This window comes from Pleurodeles waltl, chromosome 6 (assembly GCF_031143425.1).
Source record: "Pleurodeles waltl isolate 20211129_DDA chromosome 6, aPleWal1.hap1.20221129, whole genome shotgun sequence".
Classification (NCBI taxonomy): domain Eukaryota; kingdom Metazoa; phylum Chordata; class Amphibia; order Caudata; family Salamandridae; genus Pleurodeles; species Pleurodeles waltl.
The window spans coordinates 1,155,582,884-1,155,596,871 of NC_090445.1; the positions used below are offsets into that span (position 1 = coordinate 1,155,582,884).

The window sequence follows — 13,988 nt, forward strand, 5'->3', positions numbered from 1 at the left end:
AGAGCTGACTAATACACTTATCTCCAAGGTTTCGTACTAGGCCGGTTTCATCCCCTTTGATACAAGGTCAGTCTGCAGGTGCGGACAATGAAGGTACAGAGAGTAAAATAATTGGCAACCCATGTTACAACTTGTGTTCCAAGGCTCCAAGGCCAATGTATGCATAAATGAGCGCTAGTAAAAGACAATTTTCATTGGACAATTTGAAGCAAACCTATGAACCCTCCAATGGAAGACCCTGCAGAATTTGGAATGTTTCTTACCTAAACCCACTGGACAAAGAGAAGTCAGCCATTTTCCTCGATGCCAGTTTGAAGCCAGATGCCAGACTCCATTTTGGACGACACCCTGATGCCCTTTTCTCTATCTGAGAGAAAGAGACTTTAAGAATTCTCACCCTAGAGACTTTAACTTCGATTTGCCCCGTCTTGCCCATGCAGTAACTTTGCCCCATTCTCCTTGCCGCTGCAAGGAAGCTTGCCCTTAACTTTGCCCCTTTGAAACTTGCCCCATGCTGATCGAACCGGTACCTGAAGGACGAAGACTTTTCTTGAATGCTGATTGTATTTGGTAAATATGAAAGGATAAATGTATTATGCATTGTGTTTTTCCTTTTAGGTACCAACTGCTATTTTGATAGGGCCCAAGCTAGAAGTTTTCCAAATTTGTGTTGACTAAGTTCGTTTTGCATGAAGTCCCACATGCCAATGCTAATTAGAGGTTAGTCGAGGTATTCATTCGATGCATCATGCTAATTTGAAATCTTGTCATGCTGACCAATGTATGAAATTAGTCAATTACAGTTAGTCATATTAGTGATTTGCATTGCCATAACTGAGTGTATCATTATCCAGATTTTGCGTAGATTGCGTTTCTTCCGCCGTTATGGACAGCCAGTAATGTTCATCTACATATATCATTTGGTTTTGAGACTTATATACATCGTGTTAGCTTTGTTAATATAGGGAAATAAATTCACTAACTTTTAATAAACTGGTGTGGTTATTCATGACTGAAAAGTCATGGTGCGCCGAAATACCAACTGTTATTGATTTTGATGTGCTATATTGAGCTATTAATTGAGTATTGATTACCGATTGCAATAGTTATTGATTATTGATCAGAATGACCCGACTATTTTAGGATGAGGAGAGCCCGACTCGGTTAAAAGATTCACCGACCTCCAACGTGTCCAGGTACAGGAAATTTATAAGGGCTGGACGCGTTATCATCCGTTATCATACAGAGGACTTTTCTGTCTAAGCAGTCCTCAAACAAGTGTGCTGGTACCCCCCACAAGCACAAGTTGAGAACTGTAGCTACGTGCCCCAGGTGCAAACTAGTAGCACTCCAAGACACACTAGTTGCATTAAGCACAAAAATAAATGAAAATAACACTTTAACGCAGGATTCTTTTTAGCTCAAAATGTTCGGCGTCCTTTGCCGACCTTTAAAAAATGTGAATGAGCATTAAGCAGCTCCGGTGTGGTTCATCTTTGTTCCGGTCTCCAGCTAACAGAATTTTGCTTCTCTGAGCAAACGAATATTTAATATAGATTATAGAATTAAAACTATAACACCCAGAATGCAATGTGCCCTTCCGAGCTTCACAAAAAAGGCAGCAGCTTTTGTGATTCACACGGGGCCCATCCTCTCCTTTCTCTGGCTGGTGTCTTAAAGCGAAACCGGGGCACGCCCCTGCAAGCCTTGCTGTTCATTGTCCTCGTTAAAGGGCCGCACTTAGTGGTGCTGGGCCCGGATTGGTGGAGAGAGGTGGGCCGGCAAACAAGCAGCTGTTGCTGCACTTTTCGGCTGTATCGAGGAAGTGACAAGAGAGACACAGACCTGTGCTGGGACCCGGGTAAGGAACGGATCTTGCAGCTACTGCTTATATGGAGCCACATGGCTGGCACGGCGCGTGTTGCAGTGCGCTATTTATAACCTCTCGTATAATCGTGTTTTATTTGAGGACATAAGGAAAGGGAATAATGGCAAATCAAGCACCATGCTGGCTGCATCCTACGAGAATTAGGGACAGTGACAGGTGCTGCCAAGTTTGTATATTGAGCACGGCGGCCTTCAGCTGCTGCAATATCTCATGTATCGACAAAGCAGAAAGCTGCAGGCAATGGCACGTGCATGGCAAGGAGTGAGTAAGCAACATCGCACACATCATCGAGTTTTGTGGTGGGAAATTAAAATAATAATAATAATAATAATGACCAATACATAGATGTGAGGCTTCCACTAGGGAAATGGGGGAAGTTTTGACGATGAAATGCGGGAGTAATTGAAATGTAAGGAGCTGTATGTAAACTTTATGGGGTAATTTTTGCAACATTCCACCCCCCACGCCTTTGTTGTTTTTTTTTTTAAAGGAAAAAATGGTGATGAAGTAAGTGGCACCATTCCAACGAGGGGCGCTCTACAACTGTGCCATCGTACGTTTTTACTAGATTTACTTTGGAAACGAAATAGTGGATAATATTTTAATTATTTTCGATATACATCAGAAAGACTTTTGTGCTATAATTTACAGGCTAATTAATGCCAACTCAAAAAAGGTTGAAAATCTAAGTCAACAATGTAAGTGTTTTAACTTGAGCACCCCACTCGCTACACAGACATCTTGGTATCCCAGTGAGATGCTTTGTCATGTTCTGAGAAGTGTATGTTTTTAACTGCAACTGTTCGTTGTGACGTTGCAGGTACAAAGGCAGTGAAATGTGCCATCACGGTTATTCTGTTTGGGCAGGGAATATTATTTCTGAAAGCGAGCATGTGGTGTTTGGATGACACGACTTGTATTAAAAAAATACTGTATCATGACCAGGACCCAGTTTTAGGAGAAAAAAAACTGTCATATACGAGTAAAGCCTGCGAAGAACTGTTTATTTCGTGCAATGAAATGATGTCTCACCGCATAAAAGAGTGTGAAGGCACAGTTAAATTTACCTTGGTAGGTCTGCTGTTCCATACGAACTTTATGCACACTTGCCAACTATTCTGATAGTATTCCGAGTCTTTTGTTTTAGTCAACTAAGATGTTCTAGATAAGGCCGGTAGAGCGGGGGCAGGGTATGCCACATGTCAGACAGAACCTGACATGTGGCAGCTTCTTTAGCCTCAATAGCCTTGCGAAGCCATTGGCATCTGTCGTACATTCTTAAGATGCCCTTATAAGTCCTCTGCCCCATTCAAATTTAGTTTATGACGCTCTTCAAATGGGAGCGCAGAGGTATAAAATCCCAAGTGAAGCCTGTTCTGATGCAGTAAAATAAATGCACTATAAATCAGACTATCTTAATCTGCCAAAAATGAGGCACCATCCTTCAAAAATCAATACAAACGACAGCGTCAGACAAGGCTTATGACTGTGTGATACGGTAAATCACCAGAAAGAAGCACCTTTTAACGTGTCACAACAGGTTCTGTCTAAAATCACTGTCTGCTCTAGCACTGCTGACTAAAAATAGACGAGGGTTTGCCTGTTGCTGAGTCCCCCTCTGTGGCTGACTGACAGTAAATTTGGTAGGGATATAAGCTGACATTAAAAATAAATCTAATCACATAGCCATTACTCATTAAACAAGCCTGCATGACACTATTTTTTTTTTTTATATCAAACTAAACATTTTCTGCCGATTTGGCATTTATCATGTATAAAAGGTTGATTGCCATGAACTGAAAGGCGCCCAGGGCGCCGGAGCTCCAAGGGTGGCGTGTCATGACATTGCACTGGGCAGGGACGGAGTCCCGGTGTTACGGGCATTGCGATATAAGGGACAGGCGCACACGGGACATGATACTTGGGAAACGCTTGTCACTAGACTAGAAATTAAGAATGATGAGCGCCCGCTGTGAATTAAGGAAATATGGTAACCACGCCTGCAGGGTGGCTGTTTGGAGTTCTCATGCAGAGTTGGGGGGGAAGGCACTGGGCAGTTGGAAGGGGCCTTTGTATATGGTAATGTGCTGATGTTGAGCTTCCCTGAATGCCAACAAAAGATTGTTTATATCCAGTTGATTGAACTCCCGTATGTGTACAGCATTATAATGGACAAGCCGTACTGGATTACATGCTTGTAATGGGCTGTAGTAACGAGCTGAGGGGTGAGTTGTGCAATAGAATAGATCCACACAAATCATGCAGGCAGCCATGATACATGTCATTGTACTGTACCTTGTAACTATTTTGCTCTGTGAGTGTATCGCTTGCTACCCCTTGGAAAGTTTGTACAATGAATCAGCAACTAACTGCGCTGTTGACTTTTGGAGAATGGAATGCTCTGATCCAGTTTTTGATATTTTCATCTGTAACTGATTACATGTATTGAAAACAATAAAATAGATGTATAAAAAAAAAACTAAACATTTTCTGAAGGCAGGTGCATCAATATTTCTGAACACTACCCATGTCATATAAAATGTGAACTCAGGAAACTTTAGACAACTGCACTGAACGTCAACAAATTATTCTGTGTGTGTTTCTATTCGAGTCCCAGAATTAAATTTGTGTCCTTTATTAAGTACATATTTGCGTGTGCACTCCATTTTGGAAATTTGCATTTTAGAGATCTGTTTCGAAATAACCCATCTGCAGAAGGAATATAAAGGATTAAAAAGCCTTTAACGTTATTATCAAAGGGCTTCCAGAGAAGAGAAGACGGTTACAGCATACCTTAGATTAACTTGGTGTTCTTGAAGTCTTAAAGTAGCTTTTGGCGGAAGGGTGTGTCTTTTCATTTAATGTGCAGGGGAATGGAACATTTGAAAGGCTAAGAAAGTATGCTTACAGTTTTAGAGTACATTTTATTGGTTATAGATTGAAATAAAACAACCACAGAAACCTCAATTCTCACTAATTGCCATTGGGACCTGCACATTTTTTAAAAACGTTATCATATTTTATGAGATGCAGACACATATAATTGCGCTTCGTCACTATATAATGATACAGGTTGCACAACATATCTACTCATTGTAATCCCCAAACATCGCAAGGACGGTGCCACCCACAGTACCAATGTTCATGTGCAATAAAACTAGCAAACCTGGATTACAATACAAAGGGAGATCCGTATTCAGATACAGTCGCCTGTGTGTGGGGGGTGTGGGGCGTGAATGATCCGCCGTGCATTTCCATATGCATGAATCAGGTGGCTGAGTCTTAGGAGCCTAATGTCAGAAGGTAAGCTTGCAAGGTTTGTCATATGTCTCGTGGCCTAGAGGTGAGTGGTTGTCAAGATGCATGTAGCTCACTCATGGTGTTGCAGTACATGAGGCTTTGGATCCAGTCCTTTATCTTGTGTGGGTGGCGACTTCCCCAGGGTATAGCTACCTCTCGCTTGGCCAGTAGTAACGCTATGGTGACAAATCAGCACACTGTTTTGGATATGCCCAATACATAACCCAGCAAGGCCGATAATGGAGTGGGCTCACGTGTAGTGTTTATCATCAGGGCAAGTTGAACGAATATCTCCCTCCAAAAGGGGGCAACCCTACCGAAGGTCCATGCCATATGGGCAAAGTCTGCTGTGGGTGGCTGGCATTTTGGGAAACCAGATGATCGTGCAGGGTCTGTTTGCACTTTGTTCACTGGTATGATGTATGCCCTGAGCAGGAACTTATAATGGAGGAGTTTATGGCGGTGGTTGAAGGACACAAGTCGCATCTGCGCACAACATGCATACCATACATTATCAGTTAATGGATATTCCAGCTCTGTTTCCCCTGTATACTTGAGCTTTGAGTCTCGCAATGGCAGGAGGTATATGCAAGTATTATATATTAAAAAAATTAGCCTGTGCACATCACCGTCCGTAATTACAAACGTCAGCGGTGTGAATTTGTCGGGTTCCAACACAAAAGTGGGGATCTGGGCATGCAGTGGGTTTTGAAGTCATAGTACGAAATCAACCATGTATGTGGCGTCGGGGAATTGTTTGTCTATCATACAGATAAACACATGCCCATCCAGAAAGAGATCCCCTAATGTATGCACTATGTGCATTGTCAATCTGCACTTAACCAGCTTCTCACATTTTATGGGAAGCTAAGAATTGTCTACCAAAGGGAGTGCAGGGGAATAAAGCATCCCGCCACCCAGTACCCTAGTGAGCTCCCTGCAGGCCCAACTAGTGGTGGATAGGGCTGGATATCCTTCCGGTCAAGGGGAAGGCCAGCCGGCAGCATGGCCTGCAGCGGTGTTGGAGCAGACAAGTCTGTTCGGGTTTACCATAAGGGAGGTGGGCATAAGGGTGGTACCAGTGTCGAGCATACTGACACTGCGCTACCAGGTAATATATTTGAAAATGTGCGTCTTACAAAGTTTGAATTTGACCCCACTGCTATTACAGTTCAGCCCATCGTTGTAATGTGTGCCTGCGCTAAAGGTCACACCTCTGGGAAGGGCTGGAACTGGGTATATTTTTTCAGAGCTCCACTTCATGCAGAGAGGCCCCTGAGTGCTGGAGAATCTCCTCAAAGCGGGGCCTTTGTTAGCACATCTGACCTTATTTTTTTCTTATCTTTAATTTATAAGGGGACCCGTTAGAGGCTCGATGGACCTTTTGACTGCGCTTAGTGGAAATCCCAGCATAAGACTCTTTTCCAGTACCAATCAATAACAATAGCAATCAATAGTATCAATAATCTTTGGAGTCAGAAATTCCTCACACCATGACCCCTTTGGCCATGAATAACCAATCGTTTATGTACAAGTTAAAATGTTTATTTCCCTATATTAACAATGCTAATATCACGTAACTTAGTCTCAAAATCAGATGATAAACATACAGAAACAACACTGGTTGACCAAATCTTCTAAAGAATCTCAATTTAATCAATGCATGGATTACTACACATTCTAGAGTTACAGTACAGCAAGAATAACTGCGCAATAGAAATAGCATACATTTAGATTCTGCAAAGAAACAACATCAACTGTTGTTAATAATTTGCAAACATCTTCTGTGGGTCTGCTAGCTGACCTTCTGATTAGAATAGCATGTTTGGGTGTCATGCAAAACAAAGAACAGGGGACTCTTAACTATCAGAACCATTTACAAAACCAAAGTCCAAGGATCAGCATTCAGCATTGAAATCTAACCAATACAGTTAAAGATAGAATTCCCTAAGTAAATCAAAGAGCAATGAGCACGGAAGTGAGAATGATCGGAATGGATTAAGAAAAATTAGCTCTCTTCTCTCTGTGCAGTCGGGCTAAGTTAAAATTCTCTAGAACTCTTCCCACATTGCCAGTGGTCAAGGAATTGTGCGTTTACATTTCGTCCAATGAAAGTAGAAGTTCAAATCTAAAATATAACTAAACTGTCTTTCACATGTCGATGATTGGCCCCTGTTCCCATCGTTGGACTCGCCAGGTAACAATTTTGTATCTCTCTGTCCTTCAGCCAGTGCATCCATTGTTAGCTCCTGGGAACATAACTTTCACACTCACTAAACTCTACAATGTATCAATGGCTAATACAGCATGTTCTAGCAAGCAGTTCTCATGGGAAAGAAAACCTTCTACTAACATTTGTTCAACGCAGTGAAACAATGCAAGTGTCCATTTCTCTAAACAGCCATTTTATGTGAATTATTTAAACAGTTCAACTTAACATGAGGCTGTGCAACTAGGCACAAGACCTCAATAACTTAAGGCCTACAATTTATAAAGCAAATACATAATAAGTAATCCTTAATATAACATACTACAACATTTCACTAAACATGAGCACATCATATCACATTAATAAGAAGTTAATAGAGACACAACTTGATTACTGGTTGTCACTCAAGTAGGCACATCTTCCAAGTCGTGCATTATTTTCAATATTAATTCATTTTTAATGCAGATTCAACATTCAGAATACGTGAATATTTATTAGTAAACCTTCAGTGTTCACACGTTTTCAGGTGATCTCTTCTACAGACCCCTGTATTTCATGGGAGGAGTGTAGTGACTTCCTTCACACGAATTGTAGTTGACAAAGTGTTTTATTGATAACAAAGGAGGAAGTCTGTACAGCAGGGGCCCAGGGGTAACTGACACACACAGAATACAGCTCCTCATGACATTGCTGCTTTCCATGACATACCAACAATCCAAACACTACATCACCGCATTTCTCCCCTTTTTTTAATACAACTTTTTACCTAAAAAGAACTCTCGCATGCAAGTCATTGTCACTGTCACTGGCAATTTTTTACTTCTAAATCTCAATGAGCGTGCAAATTGTGGGATGTTGAATGACGAACGATTTGCACCAGCAGTGTTTCGAAGAGGGCATGCAAATCACAGGATGCTGATCAGGACAGGTGCTGTGTTTTTATGACGTGTGCAAATCGCTGAATGAGGAATGACTTGCATCCACAATGTTTTTAAGATAGTATATAAATCAATTGATTTAAGAGAGCATGCAAATCACTAAATGCTGATCTGCATGGTTGCTGTTTCTTAATAAGCGTGCAAATTGCTGGTTGCCAAGTTGGAGATTGTAGGGCAAAAATAACAACAGAAAATAAATTAAATAAAGTCTAGAGTCAATGCGTGACCCTATTATGTTTTTATGAAGCAGCGCCTCTCACCTTCCATGCAACACAAATATAACGCTCAGTACACTGCCTTTCACCTTCTTCCACGTCGTTCCCTGTCTCCCTCGGCCCCTGTGGCGATATACTCGTTCTGTTCTCCGCTCGTCACCAAAATATTTTAGCGACTTTTTTCACATGAAGTGTAGTTGACAAGATTGTTTATTGATAACAGGGATGTATCTCCATATAGCACGGGCCCAAGGGTAACTGACGCGCATGGAATGCAGCACTTCATGACGTTGCTGTATTCCATGACTTACCAACAAACCAAATAGATCACCACAAGAATTCGGTTTGGACACATCGGAATTCTGCTCCTTAGCATTTGATAGCCATTTGCTTATCTTAGTGATTGTTGGTGTTAGTCTAGTATTTGTACTTTGATTGGTTGATCATTTCACGGTAGTTTCAGTGTAGTTAATGTCAAAATTTGTGGGGCATTGCTTTCTGTGACGTTATCTGATATGCTGTTTAGGTCTAACTTATTTGAATTTTTACAACTGCAGAACTCTAAACAACATTGACTACTTTTGGTGGTGAATAAGCACTAATGACAATATCTGCACTTTCCATTACATTGTTTTTTCCCATGATGTATCTCAGGAACATTTGATTTTCCCAGTGCGCCTTCAAAGGGCTTATACGAAACCTCCTTCTTGACATTTCCCTGACATATCTGTTGTTTGAGATCCCATATGATGTTAAATATGAAACTGGATCTATAATCCCAGCTGTTAAGACTTTGCGATCCTCCATCGCTGAGAATAGTACATAGGTCAGGGTGCCCAATCTTGTAGTTTATCTAGATGTTTTTGTACTGCACTCTTATCAAAGGACGTGCCACACTCTAGGGATGGTGGTATACCTCTTTTCACTTCCTCATTTTACATTGTTTTAAAATTGCTCAGATAGGAAAACTATTGAACAGGTGTATTCGTCCATCCCTCTGAGCGCTTCAAAATGACACCAAGAATGCCTATACCACCAATCTCCAATACATTGAGTCCTACTCTTTTTTTGTTACAGTCCAAACATATGATGAGCCCTACCCTGGAAGACAAGAATCCAGCCGGGTCAAATTTTTTTTTACCCATGTTCCATCACTTAGTGGTTTACTGTATAACAGAACTTGCTTACTGTGAGCACTTCCAGAAATATCAATAGCCCAGTCTAATACAACTAACACCCAGACCACCAGGGAGTGAGTGAAGGTGTCAGAACATCAACAGTAAGGAGTAGAAATCATTGTAATCGATGTTATCAACTATTACAACTCGTTACAATGCCCACCCACTCAGCCGGCCGTACACTCGACACCATCTTCTCCATCAGCAGCCACATCACCCACACCATGAACTCCACTAGACCAAACACCGCTGTGTCCATTTCTCCTTCCAGAAACCCACTGCCCCCCACCAACAGCATCTGACCCCTCACCGCAAGTGGAACAAGATCTCCAAGGACCAACTGATCTCCACCCTTGCCCACGCCCTGCCACCCACCACCAGCGACCCCAACACTGCCGCCCACAACCTCAAGCAATGGCTCGACGACTGCGCCAACACCCTCGCTCCACTTAGGAAAACCACCACCACACGCACCAGCAAGAAAGCTCCTTGGTTCACCGCCGAACTTCAGGCCTCCAAGCGGGAATGCCGGAAAGCTGAGAAGATCTGGCGCCAAGAACAAACAGAAAGCAACCACGCCGCCCTCAAAGCTGCCATCCGCAAACATCACAAGCTCATCCAGACCACCAAAAGATCTTTCTACAAAGAACAAATTGACAACAACGCACACAACAGCAAGGAGCTCCTCAGCATCCTCAAGGAACTCACTGACCCCAAGTCCTGCTCTGCCAACCCCCACACTCGCAAGACCTCTGCGACTCCCTCACCACCTTTTTTCACCGCAAAATCACAGACATCCATGGCAGCTTCGCACCGCCGTCCCCCACCACCACCACTGCCAACGCCGACCCCAACGCACCCATCCACACCAACATCCTGAGTGCCTGGACCCACACCAACGACGAGGAAACCACCAAGACCAGGAGCACCATCCACTCCGGTTCACCCGCCGACCCCTGCCCTCACCACGTCTTCAATAAAGCCAGCCAAATCATCGCTCCCCAGCTCCGGACCATCATCAACAGCTCCTTTTGAGACCGCCATCTTCCCGGAGAGCTGGAAATGCGCCGAAGTCAACGCCCTGCTCAAAAAGCCCAAAGTCGACCCCGAAGGCCTCAAAAACTACCGGCCCATCTACCTACTCCACTTCCCTGTGAAGGTCATCGAGAAGATAGTCAACAGCCAACTATCTCGCTTCATGGAGGGCAACAGCCTACTCAACAGCTCCCAGTCCGGCTTCTGCAAGAACCAGAGCACCGAGACCGCTCTTATCACTGCTACCGACGACATCAGGGGCAGGCTCGACAAAGGTGAAACCGTTGCCCTCATCCTCCTTGACCTTTCTGCAGCCTTCGACACTGTCTGTCACCACACACTTCGCACACGCCTCCATGATGCTGGAATCTACCACAGAGCACTGAATTGGCTCACATCCTTCCTCTCTGACAGAACCCAAAGAGTCCGCCTCCCCCATTTCTGTCAAAAACCACCAAGACCATCTGCGGAGTCCCCCAGGTTTCCTCTCTCAGCTCCACCTTCTTCAATGTCTACATAGCACCGCTCGCCAACATCGTCCGATCCAACGGCCTCAACTTCGTCTCCTACGCGGACGACACTCAACTGATCCTATCTCTCACGAAGGACCCCGCAACCGCCAAGACCAACCTCAACACTGGACTTCACGCCATCACCAACTGGATGGAGGCAAGCTGCCTCATACTGAACTCGGAGAAGACCGAGATCATCATCTTTGGCTCCAACAAATCAGCATGGGACGACTCCTGGTGGCCTGCCACTCTGGGATCCGCCCCAACGCCCACCACCCACACACGCAACCTCAGCTTCATACTGGACTCATCGCTCACTATGACCAAGCAAGTCAACGCCATCTCATCCTCATGTTTTAACCCCCTCCGCATGCTTTGTAAGACCTTCAGATGGATCCCCATTGAAGCCAGAAGAACGGTCACCCAAGCCCTCGTCAGCAGCAGACTGGACTTGGGCAATGCACTCTACGCGGGAACAAAGGCCAAGCTCCAGAGAAAACTTGAGCGCATCCAGAACGCCTCCGCACAACTCATCCTTAACCTCCCTCGCCACGAACACATCTCAGCCCACCTCAGAGACCTCCACTGGCTCCCTGTCAACAAAAGGATCATCTTCAAACTCCTGATCCATGCTCACAAGGCTCTCCCCGGCGCCGGACCTGCCAACCTCAACGAGCATCTCAATTTCCACATCCCGATACGCCAGCTCAGCTCCGCCAACCTTGCCCTCGCCACCGTCCCCCGAGTCCACCGTACCACAGTCGGCGGCAGATCCTTCTCCCACCTTGCCGCCAAAACCTAGAACTCCCTCCCCGTCAACCTACATCTGACCCAGGACCTCCTGACCTTCAGGAAGCGTCTCAAGACCCGGCTCTTTGAGCAGTAGCAGCCCCCTTCCCTCCCCCAGCGCCTTGAGATGCTACCGGGTGAGTAGCGCACTTAACAAATTACTGATTGATCGATTGACTGATTATCAGTAGTAATTCCTCTTCCTCATAACATTCCTTGCACATGAGGATTTATTAAGCTCAAGATGGGTGTAGAAGAAAATATGAGGAAGCCAAGAAGTAGAACACATGTAAGTGTTTAATATGATAACCCCACACCACATGTGATCAGAAATGCCTCCAATCAAGGAGGCACAGGAAAACCATGATATGGAGGCCAAATAATAGCCACTTCAACCCCTGAAGGGAAGAAAGCCAAGCTGGAATGAAATCCACCATTTACAAAATCAATAATGTACAATGTATTGCATGAAACTAAGAGAATTAGTTAGCGGAGTAAGAGGAAAGCCTGGGACAGAAGGGCCTCAGTACTTGGGGAATGCCCCAACAGTGGAAGGTCTTCTGGACTTTTGTAGGGATCCAGTAGGTTCCAAGAACACATCCAGTTTCAACAGCAGTACCTGTTCACAGTCATTGCTGCCAGCTTTAACCAAGTCAGCTGTCAGGAACTCATGGGTGAATGTGGAGAGGAGATGGGCACATGAAAAGTGTCTGCTGTAGTCTGATAGATGAGAAAGCAGTAGAAATCAGGATTGATGTGTGCTATACGGAGCCTCTAGCATTACTACCACACCCTTCCCCACAATCCTATGGATCATCCGCAGGAGGAAGTGAATGGGGGAAACCAAAGCAATAAATCATTGGGTGGTTAGACTGTTTTAGAAATGGGGTCTTTGATTGGCAGTCAGGTTACCCCTGTCCAAGCAAGGACCCTCACTCTAGTCAGGGCAACGGAGAAACACACCTGGTTAACGTCACTCATCCCCTTGGTAGCCTGGCACAAGTACCTGGTCTGTGTAAAAATTAAAGCCGCACAGGCGAGCGTGCGTTGGAAAAGTCAGCAACGCGTTGATTCCTTACTCACAAGTGAGGCCGTGCGCCATTTCTTCTCCGGTCAGGTTGGCGAGGCGTCGTTTTTCTCCCTCACAAGCGAGCGATGAATCGATTTCCGGATGGGGCACCTCAGATCCGCACAGGGTCGGGATCACTTTGACGCCCAGGGACGATGCGTGAGAAATCCAGTCGCACAGTGTTAGAAAACCACGCTGTGTGGGGTTTGTGTCGTTATCAGCAGCAGCAAGCAGTTGTTGTGCATCGTTTCTCCAGCCGCGATGCGTTGATTGCCCATCTGCGATACAGATGGAGTATTCATTTCAGCTGCAAAGCCGGTGGCGCGTCATTTACCAGCCACTTTGCAGATGTTGTGTCAAAAATGTCCCCGCATGGCTTTCTGTGCATGGATTTCAGCTCTTGTTCTGCCAATTTAACCTTTCAAGGGCCCAGGGACTGGATAGGACACCACTTGGCAGGGCAGGAGCCTCAGCAGAGAGTCCAGGTGTTGGCAGAGGAAGTCTTTGATGGCCTTGAGACTTCAAAACAGGAGGCAAGTTCAGCCCAATCCCTTGGGGATTCTTCACAAGCAGGAATATACCACAAAGTCCAGTCTTTGTCCTCTTTCAGGCAGAAGCAGCAACTGCAGGCCAATCCAGCAAAGCACAGTCACAGGCAAAGGGGCAGTACTCCTTCTCCAGCTCTTCAGCTCTTCTCCTTGGCAGAGGTTTTTCCTGATTCCAGAAGCAATCCTGAAGAAATCTAAAGTCAGGGGTTTTAGATCTACTACTTATACCCCTTTCTACCTTTGAAGTAGGCAAACATCAAAGGAAAGTCTCTGTTGCTTACCATATCCTCCCTTGCCCATGCCAGGC

At 44.7% G+C, this 13,988-nt stretch overlaps 1 protein-coding gene across 1 annotated transcript in view; it reads left to right on the forward strand.

The window, feature by feature from the left end:
* The first annotated feature begins 1,745 nt into the window (after nucleotides 1-1,745).
* LRRC20 (leucine rich repeat containing 20) overlaps nucleotides 1,746-13,988 on the forward strand; it is a 1,502,316-nt gene continuing 1,490,073 nt past the window's right edge. Inside the window, exon 1 of the mRNA XM_069240374.1 lies at nucleotides 1,746-1,861. The gene's annotated coding sequence lies outside the window, so the exon portion shown is untranslated. The remainder of the gene's footprint in view (nucleotides 1,862-13,988) is intronic.